Below are 17,324 nucleotides of genomic sequence, written 5' to 3'. Positions count from 1 at the left end.
ACCCCACTGTGAATATAAATGTAAAAAACACATTTCTAACACTTTGCATGAACCGTACAATAATGACAAGTTTGAGTTCAAGTTGTGTTGAATTGTTTAATTATTATTACATGTTTCTCAACCTGTGGAGAGAAAACAGAATTAAATACAGTTCACAACACGAAATTCTCCTCTATCTGTATTTATACTAACATCCCTCTCCAGTTTCATAATCTCGAGCTTGATCTTTTTTATTTTCAGTTTCTTGTGTTCCATATGTAGTTTGGTGCTCTCTTTATTGGACAAACACATTTCTTCAAAGGCTACTTACCACTCTGATATTTTGCTGTGCTTTACCTTCACCTGCTGCCAGGTACACTTTTGGCTGTTAAGATAGCTCCTGTTGAGATGTAACAGTGAAAAAATAATATGTGGGTCACACACACAGGATAATATAGTCACAAAGTATGATGATGCGTGTCGATTATTGGGTTATTAATAAAGTGAGCATGGCCAGTATATGTGTGCTGTACATCTCATACAGAGATAATTCAGCATGCTTTATGTAAACACATTATAACACAAAGAGGAGAGCATAAAGACATGAGGACAGTAAAATGAATGTCAATGATATGAAACTTTCATAACTTAAGCATTTAGTCTGTCAGCAGTTAGCCTGGCAATGCCGTTTCTTCGCTTTTTTGATCGCAGCTGTTTTACCATTTCTGGTTATGACACTTTTAAAATCCTCATACAGCTCCATCAGCATTATTTGTTCAGCTGCCGAAAAAACAACAGCGCTTGTCTTGCTTTCCTTTTCACACAGATCTCCATTTTTCCACCATCCACTCGTCAGGGCTTCTTACGTTCCTCGTGCACTCGCACTAAGCTAGGCTATGTAAGCCTCGCTTGGATTAGCCTCACTGAGATGCAGCTGAAATATCTTCGAGGAACGACTTGAGGCTTAATTGGGAGATGGCGCTAGTTCAAGCGACGCTTACCGGCCATAGCCAGGCTTTCTTTAGCTACTTTCTAGGAACACCCCCCAGGGGCTCGTTGCACAAAACTAAGATAAGGGATTAAGCCGGGATATGTTGGCTATCCTGGCTCAACTTATCCGTAATCCAGTTGCACTAAAGTGGGATAGAGGGAAGTGGGATATGTTCAGACCTAAGTTACCATGGAGATTTATTCTGTGAAACTAGCCTGCTCCAGACCAGGCTAAGTTCCAGGATCTATTTAATCTCATTCCTTATCTCAGTCAGCGGTCGCCACAAATGGAAACCAATATTTATTCCACTGCCTAGAACATATTGTTAAAACATTTAACTATACCCACTATCATTATTGAAACATTAGTGATCATTAATTGCAATCTTTTTAGATAACTGATGATTTTAGATTAACTTGCAATCATTAGACAATTTAGTTTCCCACAGACTACACATAAAGTACATCACCATATAAATATAAATACACATTAGAGAGTACCATGATGTTCCTTTATTGAACAAGGATGAATCAAAGCAAGTAAACCATCAGCTCCTTTCAAAACTGAAGTCACACAGTGCTGTAAAAGACAAAAAGCACAGAATCAAAGCATGCAGTTTGAGACAAACTGTTTGTAAAAATGGCCTATACAAATAAAATTGCCTTGCCTATACAGCACAAAAACCTAACAAAAATTCCTCTGCCATTGCAGGCCCAACTTAAATCAACATGCATATTAATTAAAATAATTTAACACCTTTTGGTCTCTGACCAGCCGACCACAGTCGTCATCCGGGAAGATGGCAGGATTGTCCCAGTCTATGAGAGCTGGCACTCTGGGGGCCCTCTCCTTTCTCAGGCAGGCCACATTGTGGAGGACAGCACAGGCCACAATGATATCACATGCCCTGTCTGGGCTGACTCTCAGGTGGTTCAGACACTGACAGTGTGCCTTCAGTAGGCCAAATGTCATTTCTATCCGGGCCCTTGTTCTGGCATGGGCATGGTTGTGTGCCAGTTGTGCCTCCAGAGGGTCTGCAAATGGAGTGAGCAGAAAAGGCTGGCAGGCATACCCTCTGTGACCCAGCAATACACTCAGGAATTCACCTGTGAATACAAAATGTTACCATCACAACCTCATAAGTAGTGACAGTCTTAACACAGCCATGATGTTAAAAGTGGTTATCAATAGAGGTTCTGTGGCTCACCTTGTGATAGGCGCCAATAGAGTTCCGAACCACTCGGGAGTCGTGGACCGAGCCGGGCCACTTTGCCACAACATTACTGATCAAATAGTCAGCATTGCAGACCATCTGAAATGATAAGATGTTAAACCAATTAATGCACAGTACAGGCAATGTGACGGCAGGCACATTCTTACTAAAAAGTACACTTGTTAAGTATTTGTCAGGGGACTTACAATTCTGCAGGATGTTCTTATATTTTACTTTGACTTGCTGCCATGTCCGTTTTGGCCCAGTCATGTTAAATCTACACACACACACACACACACACACACACACACACACACACGATGAAACATGATTCATAATCAAAGTAGGTTACAAATATGTTTTCAAATATGTTAATTAACATTTTATTTGGCTTGTAGCCTAATTGTGATAGTTTCAGTGGAGTGGTGAGTGTGTATTTGTGCACTACTTACGCATTCAGGCGGTCAGCAATGGTTTGCCACGCTTGCTCCCTTTGTTTTTTAACTGTGGCAGTACTTCCTTTTTGTTTTATTTTCTCCTTCACCTCTTCATATGCTTCCATTAATAGTTCTTGCTCCGCTGGGGAGAAATACGCCACCCTTGTTGCCATGGTGAATCAGTGAACCTATGATCGATCGTGGGGTCTATTTAAGCAAGCCGTGTGCAGCACTTATCCAGGATCGGTTTCACCTGGCTTAATGAATCCGTGTCTGCTCATCCTGGCTTGGCCTTTGTGCAACACACTAAGCCTGGGCGCCCATGTTTTGGATTCCTTGAACCTGGCTAAGTAATTCATCCTGGATGTCTAAATCCTACTTTTGTGCAACGGGCCCCTGGTGTTGCTGGATCTTAGTGCAGCTTTTGACACAGTAGATCACCAGATTTTATTAAACAGAGTTAGAAGTCTGGTGCTCTGGCACTGTTCATAAATGGCTTTACACCTCTCACAGATTGACAGTTTTTCATAAGTATGGATACATGCTCCTCGAGAATTCAAATTAAGTGTGGGGATCAATTTTAGGCCCATTGCTTTTTAATCTGTACATGTTGCCTCTTGCCTCTGCAGTGTGAGATTCCACATCAGCTGTGATCCCATGTAGAAAGATCTGAGTTAGTCCTTTGGCACATGAAGGCACTACAGCCTGCACAGGAGCTATATTAGAATAAATAAATTCCTTGTTTATACATATGTCTTGCAGTGTTTTAATCCTCGAGCTGTGTTATCCTAACAGAGGAGCTCACACTGTGCAGCTTACTGATACTGCAGGGTGAGGAGACATTGTTCTATTCGATTATTTTTGTAAACAGGAGGGCCAATACCATTTACAAATATAAAATTAAAGGAATAAAAGGATACAATTATATCCAAGACTTGTAGAAAGTAGAATGATTTAAAAGTGAAGCTGTAAGCAGCAGGAGGAAGCAGAGATGTCTGCACTCTTCAGGAGGAAGTAAAAACCACTGCTGGCGCCTACATCTTCTTCACCATTTAAGGAGTTCTGGCATAATATTTTGTTTCAGATGACTCCACGCGACAAACTAAAATTACAGAGACAGCTGTACAGTTTTAGCTTCAGTCACTGCTCCTCCCCATGTGGAGAAAAGGCATTGATGCTCACTTCCTTGATTAAGGACATTACTACTTTGTTATGGCTGGGGGTGGTTTTACTTGGCTGAAAACTGGATAGGACCCTGCTGGCAACTGGCTGTACAGAGCCATCATTCTGAGTAGCTGCATCTATAAGAACATGCAGCTCCAACTTAAATCCATTTCCAAACATCACAGGATGTTTCTCCCTGGTTCCCTTCCTTAGGAAGGCCTTGGACCGCCACCCTTCCATCGAGACAAATAAATTATTCAGAGCCAAGGAATTGGTTTCAGCAGCACACATTGTACAATACCACTGTTTTATTTAAAAAGAGGTTCAGGCTGGCAAGTAAGACAGCTTCATGACAGCTGCCTCAGGCGGCGGCTTCCGTCGGATTGGCGGCGGCTTCCGTCGGATTGGCGGCGGCTTCCGTCGGATTGGCGGCGGCTTCCGTCGGATTGGCGGCGGCTTCCGTCGGATTGGCGGCGGCTTCCGTCGGATTGGCGGCGGCTTCCAGAGAAACATTCACTTCTCTTTTAGCCTTCAGATTTACTTGTGAGATTTCAGCCTTCTTATATTTCATGTTGCCAATGGATGCAGCAGCTTTAACTTCTTTGCTTTCCATTAAGACTGCAAAGAAGTTCAAAAGTGGATTAAGAAATATAGACAAGTTAGCCATAAACAGAAAATGCAAATACTTCAGACCTACCCCAATAGATGGCATTAAACTCAGTTTAGTTACTTTTCTTGCAGTGTGACAAAGCTTTAAAGGGCTTTACCATATCCTGACACGTACTATACAACTATGCAGAAGTCAAGTAGACAGCAGCAGATTGAAACGGGTCACTGTTCAGACAGAAATCTTCCAAAAATCATTTTCCAGTCAATGCTGAAACGCAGTTTATAAAGTTTCATCATCCAAGGAAGGCTCAAACTCATTATGCATACCTTCTTTTGAGTTCTTCCCCAACATGGAATCCATTGGCTGGACAAGTTCAAGGGGTTTCCTTGAAGACAAGTCTATGACACAAAAGGCATTGAGTCACTATGAAAACCTACAGCTTTAAAACATTTCTTACAGCTTTCCTTACCGCTTTGCTTTTTCTGAACCTCATTGGCAGCTCCATGATTCAGCCCAACTATTGGCAAACATGATCCTATGGAGAGAGCATATTTTTGCACAAATGCTAATCGTGAGACAGAACAACAGACACAATCCAGTTTTAGGACTTAACACCAAAAAGAGCAGACAAAATGCAAAAACCTTTGGCCAGCCAAGCCGTCAGCACAGAAATCAGCAGGACTCCAACAGCTCCCATTGTTCCAGTCAGCAAACAACATCCCAACCCACCTGTGAGGTTTAAATCAGCTCCTCGTGGAGGTGACACAGCTGTTGCTCATCAGGTATAATTAGATTTAGAAGATTCAGGGCTCATGCAGATAATAGTGAATTAAAAATACCAAAAGTGGATTTAAATAGTAGTATTGAGGATTTTAATCTTTATATATGTAATGCTATTGTAGAAGTGGCTAGTCGAACTATAAGGATAAAAGGTGGGAAAAAGGAAAGGAAGTTGGTACCATGGTGGACAATAGAATGTACTGCAGCTATTGAAGAAACAAAATAAAGCCTTTAAAGTATTAAAAAGAAATCATAGCCCTCAGAATTTGAATGAATACAAAAAATTGCAAGCAAAGGTAAGAAGAACTGTTAAAAGTGATTAAAAGAATGAAAGGAATTAAAAGAGTGAATGGATATCCAATATTAAATAATGGAGAAACAACAGCAGTGAAAAATAAAGATAAGGCAGAGATGTTGAGAAAAGTGTTTGTTAGAATTCATAGTTCTGAAAATATCAGTGTAGTAGGGCGAGAAAAGACAATTCTGGAAAATAAGGAGTTATTGGAGAAAATGGTCGAGTCGAATGATTTATTGAATATGTCATTTACAATAATGGAATTGAATAGAGCAGTTTAAAAATATAAATGATCAGCTCCAGGAAAGATCAGATTTGTTATGTAATGGTAAGTCATTTAAGTGAATTTTCTAAAAATGTTTGATTGGAATTGTATAATAGAATTTGGGAGGAGGGAGAATTACCAACAAGTTGGAAAGAAGCTGTGGTTATACCAATTAGAAAGCCAGGAAAAGATGAATCAAAACCAAAAATCTAAAATTATAGACCAAGAGCTTTAACATCCAATATATGTAAAATAATGGAGAGAATGATAAATGAAAGATTATTACATTATATAGAAAGTAAAGGACTTATATCGAAGTATCAAAGTGAATTTAGGAGAGGGAGGAGTACAATGGATCCAGTAATATGTCTAGAGAATGAAATAAGAAAGGCTCAAGTAAATAAAGAGAGTGTTGTAGCAGTATTCTTTTATATTGAAGGAGCGTATGATATGATGTGGAGAGAAGGGTTATTAGTTCAAATTAGAAGAATGGGTATAAATGGTTGTATGTTTAAATGGATTAAAAAAAATTTAGAAGGAAGAAAAATGCAAGTGAGAATAGGGAAAGAATATTCTGATTCTGAGAATTTTAACATAGAAAGCACAGTAAGTCCATTATTATTTTCTGTGATATGTTTAAGGCCTCTCACCAGAAGAGCACCTAAAAGATTTCTGAGGAGTAACCAGACATAAATCCCGCCACATTTTACCTACAAAAGCAAGCCCTTTATAATTTGACCTAATTTGCCTTCCACATTTTGGTATATTCTGAAGAGATTGTAATAACCCCAACCCTAAATTTGACTTGTCCTCAGTGCAATTGCTTTTGTTTCGCCCAATTTTAAATCAAACAACCTCAAACATCCCTACATTAAACCACATTTAGATAATAATGATTCTATTTTTGTGAAAGGGGGATGAATTCATACCCTCTGTACACATAGCCTAGCTTTACATTAACCTGTTTTATTAATGTTTGCAGATGACTAAGACAGGGAAACCTGATGCTTACTGGAGGGACATCTGTGTAAAATATGCCCAGGGCCAATACCACTTCTCTACTGGCAAACGTCCAGGGGCCAAGAAGTGGAAAAGGGCCCTGGAGAAAATTGATGCTTGTCCCCTGCAGAACCACACAAAGGATCTGTTCGGGGGAATTAGCCTTCTGTGCTCCTGTGGGTTCCACAAGGTAGGTGACATGATTTACTAAGTCCTGATAAGCCACTGCAGCATGTGGATTTATTTATAGAACAATATATATCTGCACAATTCTGGAGAAAACTGTGAGTGTAGGATTCTGAGTTGCATGTAGCATGGCCCTCTTTTTGTAAAAGAGACAGAGAGAGGAGACACAGAGACAGGGAGAGGAGACACAGAGACAGAGAGAGGAGACAGAGACAGGGAGAGGAGACACAGAGACAGGGAGAGGAGACATAGAGACAGGGAGAGGAGACATAGAGGCTGGGAGAGGAGACACAGAGACACAGAGACAGGGAGAGGAGACACAGAGACAGGGAGAGGAGACACAGAGACAGGGAGAGGAGACATAGAGGCTGGGAGAGGAAACATGGTGACACGACAAACTAAGCAACACTGATTGACCAGAGTATTACGTCCCCTCCTCCTCTCTTCCTTAGGCTACCTGCTACTCAGAGGGCAGGCATTTCTGTTGTGGGATGATTGTGCTACTCATGGAGGAGATGGATGTGTATGCATGTCCTTTCTTCATCTTTGTGTTGATACTGGTTACAGGCGAGCGCATAGGTGTGGAATATTTATTGGCCCAGACCAACAGAGGTGACCTCCTGGCTCCATCGCAGGTCCCTGAAGTCCCCTCGCAGGTGCTGGAGGAGGAGGAGGAGCCAGATGACACCATCAGCACGCCTGACATTGTGGGCCAGTCAGCTACGATAGGGGCTGGTGATCCTCTGAGTGCTGTGATGGGTGACGCTGAACCCGGACCCCTCGTCACAGAGCTCAATAACACTTTCTGTAACACCTTACTCTAAAACATAATATTTAACTGAAGTAAATGTGGTTACATTTTAAAAAGGCTTCTTGTCCATGCCATTTCACCATTTAGCTACACCCATAAGGCTAGGAAGAAAGCGCGGGCATCAGGAGGACCGTGGAGAGCACCGAGGAAGCCGAGTGGCTCTGCTCCTGGACAGCAGGCGGCAGAGAGGTGCTTTCTATCATTTTGGTTCAATGCAAATCATTGATTAAGAGACAGCACATGTTATTAAGTGTAAATTACTTTATTGCAATCCCTGCTGACATTGTCACTTGGTTCTTCGTGGCTTTACAACCTTGTTCACGGTCCAGATCATGGCTCAATCGTGCGTCTTGCATCGTGTGGTATACATGGGGTAACAACAAACAAAGTTGCACGCGGCGATTGACCTCATCCTGTCACACTACGCAGAGCCAAGCAGAATGTCCAGCAAAGAGGTTTTATTTTGCTGGGGACTGGCCGAGTGCTCCTGCTCAATCGTTTCCAGTTGTTGCTTGGCTCTTTTGATATAAATTATCAGAGCTTGAATTTGTACTTGTACCTTCAAAGCATCCTCGGGTGACAGGAACTTCATCCTACGAAAGCGGGGGTCAAGGGCAGCAGCAATGATGGCCACATTTTGTCCATTCTCTTTGAAAGCAGACTCAGACTCCCACCTTGCCTTCATCTCTTGGTCTGCAGCAATCTGAAAAGAGTTCACAGAAACAGACTTGTATGTGGTTTTCTTTGTAGACTTATGGAGACCCTTCAGCAGTGGAGGTAAAACAGATATTGTGACATAGGACTCTCCACTGAGAAAAACAGTGGCCTGTTCGAAAGGCTTGAGGACCTGCTCCAGTTCCTCTAGTAAGATCCACTGATCATTCTTCAAATCCATGTATTGCTTCCCACGCTGTGTAACGTCTGGGTCAGAAAGTGTTGCGACCACCGGCCACCGTTGTTCCAAAGGGCGACTTACCATGTAGCATGAGCTGTTCCACCTTACAGACACATCCTGGAGCAGGGTATGCTCAGCTGTACCCCACTGTTTTTGTTTCTGTTTCAGCTTGCTGCTAGCCGGCTCACTTTTCTTGAAATGCTTCACAAGAGACCATGCAGCCCCGAGTGTCCTGTCGATCATGGGGTTGTTCTTCAAGGCATGATTTACCACCAACTGAAGCGTATGGCCAGCACAACGATGTGATGCCACCCCATGTTTCTCCTCTAGGATGCGAAGAGCTGCAACAACATTTGCTGCGTTATCATGTACAATCGCCAGTACATCATCTCGAAGGGAGAAATCAAATTTATCTACCACCATCTCAACCCAAGAGGCAATATTTTCAGCAGTGTGGCGCTCCTCAAGCGGCATTGTAGTTAAGCTAAACGAGGTCAGCTCCTAATTTTCATTAATGAAATGACAGGTGACACCTAAATATGCCTCAGTGGCCAGACTGTTTGGAAATGCTTTTTTTTAGTTCACTTTTCACTTTGTCCATGGTAACCATATACTTCTTCTCTATTAAGTCAGTGAAGTGGCGCCTGGATGGAAGGGTGTATCCTGAGTGGAAAGTTTTTATCATTTCACGGAAGCCTTCACCTTCAACAATCGCAAGGGGCCTCATGTGCTTCACAATCATAGAGACGATCCTGTTTGTGTACACACTAGCCTCCTGGGGTGTGCAAGGTGCCTGGTTCTTTTCATGAAAAAGGTCCGCCACGCTGCTTTCCTCACTCCTGTAAAGGCAAAAAACATAAAGTACATGAATATTCACAGCAGCAAATCAAAAATATAGCATCGTCCACATCATTGCTGTTATTATGATACATTTAGCTAACAGTAGGCTATACTACAGCCATCTCAGAGGCTCAACTTAAAAAATTATTTATGTAATTTAAATTGTCAACTTGTAATGCGTGTTTACTACTTGGATCTGGTTGCTACTAGATCATGGAATTTCGACAGTCAACAGGTAGACTAGAACTACATAATGGCAGAGTATAAAATCCACCGTCCGGTGTTAGCAAATAGATAACACAGAAGAAACATGTCGGGACTGGTAGCGCTAACAGCTTTAAATTAGGCAAACATGGGACCTGTTCTAGTCGTAATTAAAAGACGTAAATTTTACGCCGGGAATATAACTAGACAACAACTCAACAGTCTAACGAAGCATTTATTCAGAGAGGATCTTGAAATTAACAGGACTTACGGTGTTTTGCTGCCATCCTGACGAGCTCCAGGGTGCTTTCGTTTTAAGTGTTCGTGCATCGCTGATGTACTGCTGTGGTACGCCAAATTAAATTTGCATAGTCTGTAAACAACCACATTGTTAGCAGCATTAAGGGTGAAAAATTCCCAGACTTTGGAAGACCGTGTGCGTGATTTTTTAGCTATATGCTCTTCAGTGCTCCAACTACTGCTTGCCGCCGCCATCGTTATGAATTCTTCTTCTTCCGTTTTAAACTAAGGCGTCTACACCGATTGGCGACTCTGGTGCATATTTGCTGCCACCGCTGGACTGGAGTGAGGGTTCATCTAGTAGGTCGTTTGAAACAGGGACTTCAACCAAAAAAAAAAAAAAAATTAGCGACGCATAAAACGCAAATTATTCCTGTCGACGAATTTATGACGTCGAAAAAGTCGAATACGTCGACTATTTGACCCAGCTCTAGTGCCAAAGCATGCTGAGCTGTTTGATGAGAGATATTACAATTGTATTGTAACTGGTAATCTTGCTGTATAGCACCTCCTACTTTTCGGTTCAAGTTTGACATAGATTTAGTCAGCAGTCAAATGTTCACTCAAGTCTCATCACGCAAAAAAACAGAACTCTTGCATCTACCGCCATGAGGGGGCAGCTCGAAGCCACGCTCACTGCCAACAAAAGACAGGCAGAGTGTCTGTGGCGCAATCGTTCAGCGTGTGTGGCTGTTAACCGAAACATAAATAAATCGAACACATACTCTAATGAAGGGATGAGAGGTGGTAGTGATCGATGCCACGCCCACAGACAGCTACAGCAAGTCTCTGTGGCGCAATAGGCCAGTGCGTTCGGCTGTTAACCGAAAGGTTGGTGGTTCGAACCCATCCAGGGAAGAGTGTGTGTGTACCAACAAATCTACCGGTCAGCAACTAGTTGTAGGTTTGGTAGCAAAGCGATAGCTGTAATGGGTGACTTGTCCCACTGAACACACAAGTTATCCTTTAAGTCATTTGGTTGACAAGAGTTAAGGTGCCAAAGCATGCTGAGCTTTTTGATGAGAGACATTACAATTGTATTGTAACTGGTAATCTTGCTGTATAGCACCTCCTACTTTTCGGTTCAAGTTTGACATAGATCAGCAGCATTTCACTCAAGTCTCATCACGCAAAAATTCAGAACGCTTGCATCTACTGCCATGAGGGGGCAGTCAAGCTCGAAGCCACGCCCACTGCCAACAAAAGCCAGGCAGAGTCTCTGTGGCGCAATAGGTTAGCGCGTTCGGCTGTTAAACGAAAGGTTGGTGGTTTGAGCCCACCCAGGGATGAGTGTGTGTACCAACAAATCTACCAGTCAGCAACCAGTTGTAGGTTTGGTAGCAAATTGATAGCTGTAATGGTTAACTTGTCCCTCTGAACCCACAAATTATCCTTTAAGTCATTTGGTTGACAAGAGTTAAGGTGCCAAAGCATTCTGAGCTTTTTGATGAGAGACATTACAATTGTATTGTAACTGGTAATCTTGCTGTATAGCACCTCCTACTTTTTGGTTCAAGTTTGACATAGATCAGCAGCAGTTCACTCGAGTCTCATCACGTAAAAATACAGAACACTTGCATCTACCGCCATGAGGGGGCAGTCAAGCTCGAAGCCACACCCACTGCCAACAAAAGCCAGGCAGAGTCTCTGTGGCGCAATTGGTTAGCGCGTTCGGCTGTTAACCGAAAGGTTGGTGTTTCAAGCCCACCTAGGGATGTTCTGACTTATGCGTATTACGTGAGTTAAAGTAAAAATTCTGCTGCCAAAACGCTCTCCTTACGCATTATACACGCTCCTTGGCAAAATATTTCTCCAAGGGTGACCTGTTAAGTGCAGTGTAATTCATGACTCAACCTGGAGGCTCCTCTGTCTTTAGTCAAAATTGCACAAGCAAAGTGAAAAAACAACCTTTTTGTCACATTGCTATGAAAGTCACACACAAACAAGAAAAAATTCAAAAAGGCTGAGAGACCAAATGAGGGCACTTGGGAAACAATTTGACATTAAATCTCTTTCTTTAACAAGTCAGACCAGGAAGTTATTGACTACTTGTTGTGTGCTACTTTACTTGTTACCTACACAGCAGATATCAACCTTATGACAAACATAAATAAATCGAACACACACTCTAATGAAGGGGTGAGAGGTGGTAATGATCGAGGCCACTCCCACAGACAGCTACAGCAAGTCTCTGTGGCGCAATCGGCCAGCGCGTTCGGCTTTTAACAGAAAGGTTTGTGGTCAAGCCCACCCAGGGACGAGTGTGTATACCAACAAATCCACTGGTCAACAACCAGGGGGGTATTCCTCGAAAGTAGCTAAAGTAAGCCAGGCTATAGCCAGAAATCGTCGCTTGAACTAGCACCATCTCCCAATTAAGCCTCAAGTTACTCCACAAAGACATTTCAGCTGCATCTCAGCGAGGCTAATCCAAGCGAGGCTTACATAGCCTGGCTAAGTGTGAGTGCACGAGGAACGTAAGAAGCCCTGACAAGTGGATGGTGGAAAAATGGAGATGGCAGAAAAGGAGAGCAAGACAACAGCTCTAATTTTTTCGGCAGCTGAATAAATAATGCTGATGGAACTGTATGAGGATTTTAAAAGTGTCATCACCAGAAATGATAATACAGCTGCGATCAAAAAAGCGAAGAAACGGCATGACTAACAACTGCAGACAGACTAAACGCCTAAGTTCTGAAAGTTTCAATTGTTAGACATTTATTTTACTGTCCTCATGTATTTATGCTCTCCTCTTTGTGTTATAATGTGTTTACATAAAGCATGCTGAATTGTCTCTGTATGTGATGTACACCACAAATATACTGGCCCTGCTCACTTTATTAATAACTCAATAATCGACACGCATCATCATACTTTGTGACTATATTATCGTGAGTGTGTGACCCACATATTATTTTTTCACTGTTACATCTCAACAGGAGCAATCTTAACAGCCAAAAGCGTACCTGGCAGCAGGTGAAGGTAAAGCACAGGAAAATATTTCAGAGTGGTAAGTAGCCTTTGAAGAAATGTGTTTGTCCAATAAAGAGAGCAGCAAACTATATATGGAAAATACTGAAAATAAAAAAGATCAAGCTCGAGATTATGAAACTGGAGAGGGATGTTAGTATAAATTCAGATAAAGGAGAATTTCGTGTTGTGAACTGTATTTAATTCTGTTTTCTCTCCACAGCTTGAGAAACATGTAATAATAATTAAACAATTCAACACAACTTGAACTCAAACTTGTCATTATTGTATGCTTCATGCAAAGTGTTAGAAATGTGTTTTTTACATTTATATTCACAGTGGGGTGCAATGAGCTAAACGTGTGGAAAGTTATAAATCATCTCTGTCCATTTAGCCTTCTTACACTTGCTCTGACTTAAACTGCTACTGTGTCAATGCTAAATTATGAAAAGAAGTTCTAAGTCAAAGGTCACAACAATAAGGATCAAAGGAAATATGTGTCCCTGTATAGGTCCCTCACTGTGTCAGGAGAAACTGAGTCCTTTCAGGCACTGGAACTCAATGAAGAAAAGACTTGAGCCTGAAAAGTTGTCCACAACACAAAATGTATAAAATATGAAGTATACTATAAAATTTAAGATGGCTCTGTCAGAAGTCAGCTATGGTGCTTGAGAATTTTAAGCAATGAACTTGTATTTAATTTGGCCAAAGGTCATTTCTATCCGTGCCCTTGTTTTAGCATGTGCATGTGCACATGCCCTTGTTCCTGGATCAGGATATGGCGTGAGGAGGTACAGCCAACAGATGTTTGATCCAGCACTTAAAGGATAAGACCGGTTTTTTGACATTGGGCCCTTGATTTCACATTATAACATGATGTTCTACTCACCCCTGCTTGTTGTTGAACATTTGGAGCTGTTCCGAAGATATTCGAGAGGCGTCTGGCTGCTCTCTTGAGATATTCGGCCATGAAACGGTTTCCTATGGGCAAGCTTATACAGGCACAAACTATGCTGTTAATAATTTATTAATTACTCTACACTAGCACTGATAACGTGGAGGTGCGTCGCTTACTTAAAAAAATCCGGGTTACTAATTTTGAATTTTAGCCGAATGAATAAATAGGCAGCAGGTCTGTGGGCTGTCTGTGGCAGTAGCACGAGGAGGACGTCAGTAACACCCACTTTACGACAAAAAAAATCAAAATTACAGTAACCCGGATTTTTTTAAGTAAGCGACGCACCTCCACGTTTCATGGCCGAATATCTCAAGAGAGCAGCCAGACGCCTCTCGAATATCTTCGAAACAGCTCCAAATGTTCAACAACAAGCAGGGGTGAGTAGAACATCATGTTATAATGTGAAATCAAGGGCCCAATGTCAAAAAACCGGTCTTATCCTTTAAAGTCAAAGTTCAGCTCTGTTACCACCATCACAGCGTCCTCAGTGGTGCCTCTTTGAATGATCACAAACCTCCTGAAATCCACAATATGAGTAAAAAACATTCAAACTTGTGCAGGAGCATTACATTTACCTTTCTTTGGGCTCATGTCATTTCTGTATTCCCCGTTTGCTCAAGTATGATCATTCACTTTAAAACAAAAGAAGGAAAATCTGAATAACAACCCATGGCCTCTGGCCCTCTCTTGCTTTCATTACTCATCCAGTGACATCACTCCCTGGCCAATCAGTGGCCTGCAGTCTGTAGACGTCACATTTTCGGCTGGACTCAACTCGAATCCCTGCCGTGTAGGTGCTAAAAATGTAGCTGCTACCAGCTGCTACTACCTCATGAAAAACCCTAAAACCCGAGTCGAATTTAGTCAAGTGGAGTAGCGTTTTGCATTTTGGTTCACGTTTCTCATATTTTACACGGTCAGGGAAGTAATGGTGTCAGGATGGCCGAGCGGTCTAAGGCGCCAGACTCAAGGCTTCATTCCTTCCTTAGGACAGGGACTTCTGGTCTCCAAAAGGAGGCGTGGGTTCAAATCCCACACCTGACACTAATTTATTGCTTAAATCTCACTTTCTTATTAGAAGACCGTGAAGAAAGCCATGTCAGGCCATGGTGAAAAAGGGAATTTATCTCTGAAGACGGGCCTTTAGTTCCTCCCATTAACATACACAATTCTGATGTGCGATGAGGCAGTTCTCCTGCTACATTAAGCTCTTTTCCACTCGTACTTACTCACAACCACCTCAATGTGGGTGGGGTCGTTATAGCAAGGAGGTCCAAAAGTCGCAGCAGTTTTAATAATCAACAGATGTTTGATCCAGCACTTAAAGTCAAAGTTCAGCTCTGTTACCACCATCACAGCGTTCTCAGTGGTGCCTCTTTGAATGATCACAAACCTGAAATGCACAATATGAATAAAAAACATTCTTTCCCTGCCATTTGCTGCCTTTGTGTACCTCAAGTACTCTGGAAAAGATTTCCCTTCAGAATTGCTTTGACTCTGTATTAGCCAATTTCCTGACAATACCAGTTATGTCACTGTCCATGAGCTTTACTGGCCACAACCCTGGATCATTTGAAAGTAGATCCTCACCTTCAGACTGGCAAATGTCCATTAACCCTGCCCCCTCCTGCTCTTGCTCCTTACTCTGTGCTGCGCTGTCATCTGCACTGCTGGCACTGGCCCTGTTGTCGTCATCATGGCCTGATGAGGGGCTTGGTTCTGTATCATGGATTCAAATGGAGTTTAGTTAAAGCATGCAGGTTAGTGATGCATGGACGTTAATGCATAGAAAAGTTAAATGCATGCAAGTTACAGTTATGCATGCAATCAAATTGACTCCATACTTAGCTGTAAAAGTGTAACCCTTAAAAGAAGGGAAACATCTTATTGTGAATCATTTTTAAAGTGACATGGTACTCTTTGCTACTTTCTCACCATCTTCTCTGCTGGTCCTCCTCCTGTCCTGCTGCACTTCAGCAGTGGTGGTGTCACTGGCCGCTGCAACATTGCCTGATGTGGAGCCTGGCTCTGTCTCAGTGATGAATGCAAGATAAGTTAATACAGGAAAAGGTTAAAGCATGCAGGTTTCAGTTATACATCCAAGTTAGATGTATATTAATATGTTAGCCTACCATTTGCTAACATCTAGTGTTTGAAAGCTCAAAGTCAGTGAGTGAACTTACCTTTCTTTGAGAAAAACTGAGTGACCAGTTGCCTGCCTCTACTGGCCCTCTCGTCTTTCTCCCGTCTTTCCTTCCGCTTCTGATAACCCGACTTCATTCTAGATTATTTCAGTCAGCTCACCGTCCATCATGTGTTTCAGACAGCCGCTCCGTACACCTGCCTGCATTTCGGATGCGTTCAACTACAATTCGATCAGAACTGGACCGCACCATTTTGCAAGAGGGGGAGGGCCGAGTAAATGTCAATATGCCAAAGAACTAAAGAAAAGTTATTGAAATCGAAAACTGTGTTTGATTAGTTTATTTTCCATTAAAAATGTTGTAATTCATTAGAAAATTCTAAGAATGGGCAATAATATTAATATTATATTATCACTACCTCCGAGGGCCCCCCAGGCTGCACTGGGCCCTTAGAAACGTTATCACCTTTCCCCGCCTGGTGGCGCCCCTGGTGATGCCCGCCTCCACCAGGCTGTGCACCTGCTCCACCTTCGCTAAAAATAAAACCACCGCACTGTTCATGCGGGCAGCGGACTTTACCGAACCGTGCCCGATCACCTGCCCCACGGCCAGCGCCACTTCCTCCACGCTGCACGGAGAGCCGGCACCGACTCTGATACACTTAGCCTTTCTCTCAGCTCTTCCACTCACACTCCTCTCACCAGCAGAAGAAGAAGAAAAGGAGGAGTGAGGATGCGCAGTGGTGGAATAGGGGGAAGAGGCCGAGGAGCACGAAGACACCGTGCTGTCCCAGATGAAATTCGGGCCATAATTATAGATCATGTCATCATTCATAGCCACATAATTTAGCTTGTTTTTTGTTTGTGTTTATATTACAGTATATGTGTGCTATGTATATTTTTCTTTTCCTTCTACAGTACTATACTGTATGGAAGTTACGTACTTCACAGTATTTGTGTGAATAAAAATGGTTGGTATGAGTGTATTGTGTGTGCTTTGAGGCTACTCTTACTGTGAAACGTTTTTCCTTCAGTTTTATACACTATTGTATTCTGTTAGGTAGTCCTATGCCATAGTGACAAAACATCTAAACATTTTGACTTGTAGTGCTCACACAATGCCAAAAGGACAATGCATTTTGGGGGCACTGACTATTTGAATGAGAAAGAAACTTCATTTTGACACATGGCTGAACTGTTTAGGGGGAGATATGAGCTTTTGCTGGTGAACCATGGTGTTTTGCTGAACCATTCAGTTTAGTTTAGCAAAAAGTACTAAAGAGT

The 17,324-nt window shown here is 42.3% G+C and overlaps 1 non-coding gene across 1 annotated transcript; it reads left to right on the top strand.

Moving 5' to 3' along the window:
* Positions 1-14,830: 14,830 nt before the first annotated feature.
* Positions 14,831-14,941, top strand: trnal-caa (transfer RNA leucine (anticodon CAA)). The gene is made up of 2 exons: positions 14,831-14,868; positions 14,896-14,941. It is a non-coding gene; the product is annotated as a tRNA-Leu (tRNA).
* Positions 14,942-17,324: the final 2,383 nt, after the last annotated feature.

This window comes from Odontesthes bonariensis, chromosome 8 (assembly GCF_027942865.1).
Source record: "Odontesthes bonariensis isolate fOdoBon6 chromosome 8, fOdoBon6.hap1, whole genome shotgun sequence".
In the NCBI taxonomy this organism is placed as follows: Eukaryota; Metazoa; Chordata; class Actinopteri; order Atheriniformes; family Atherinopsidae; genus Odontesthes; species Odontesthes bonariensis.
The sequence above is the reverse complement of the archived record's forward strand: the minus strand, read 5'-3'. Positions and strand labels throughout refer to the sequence as shown.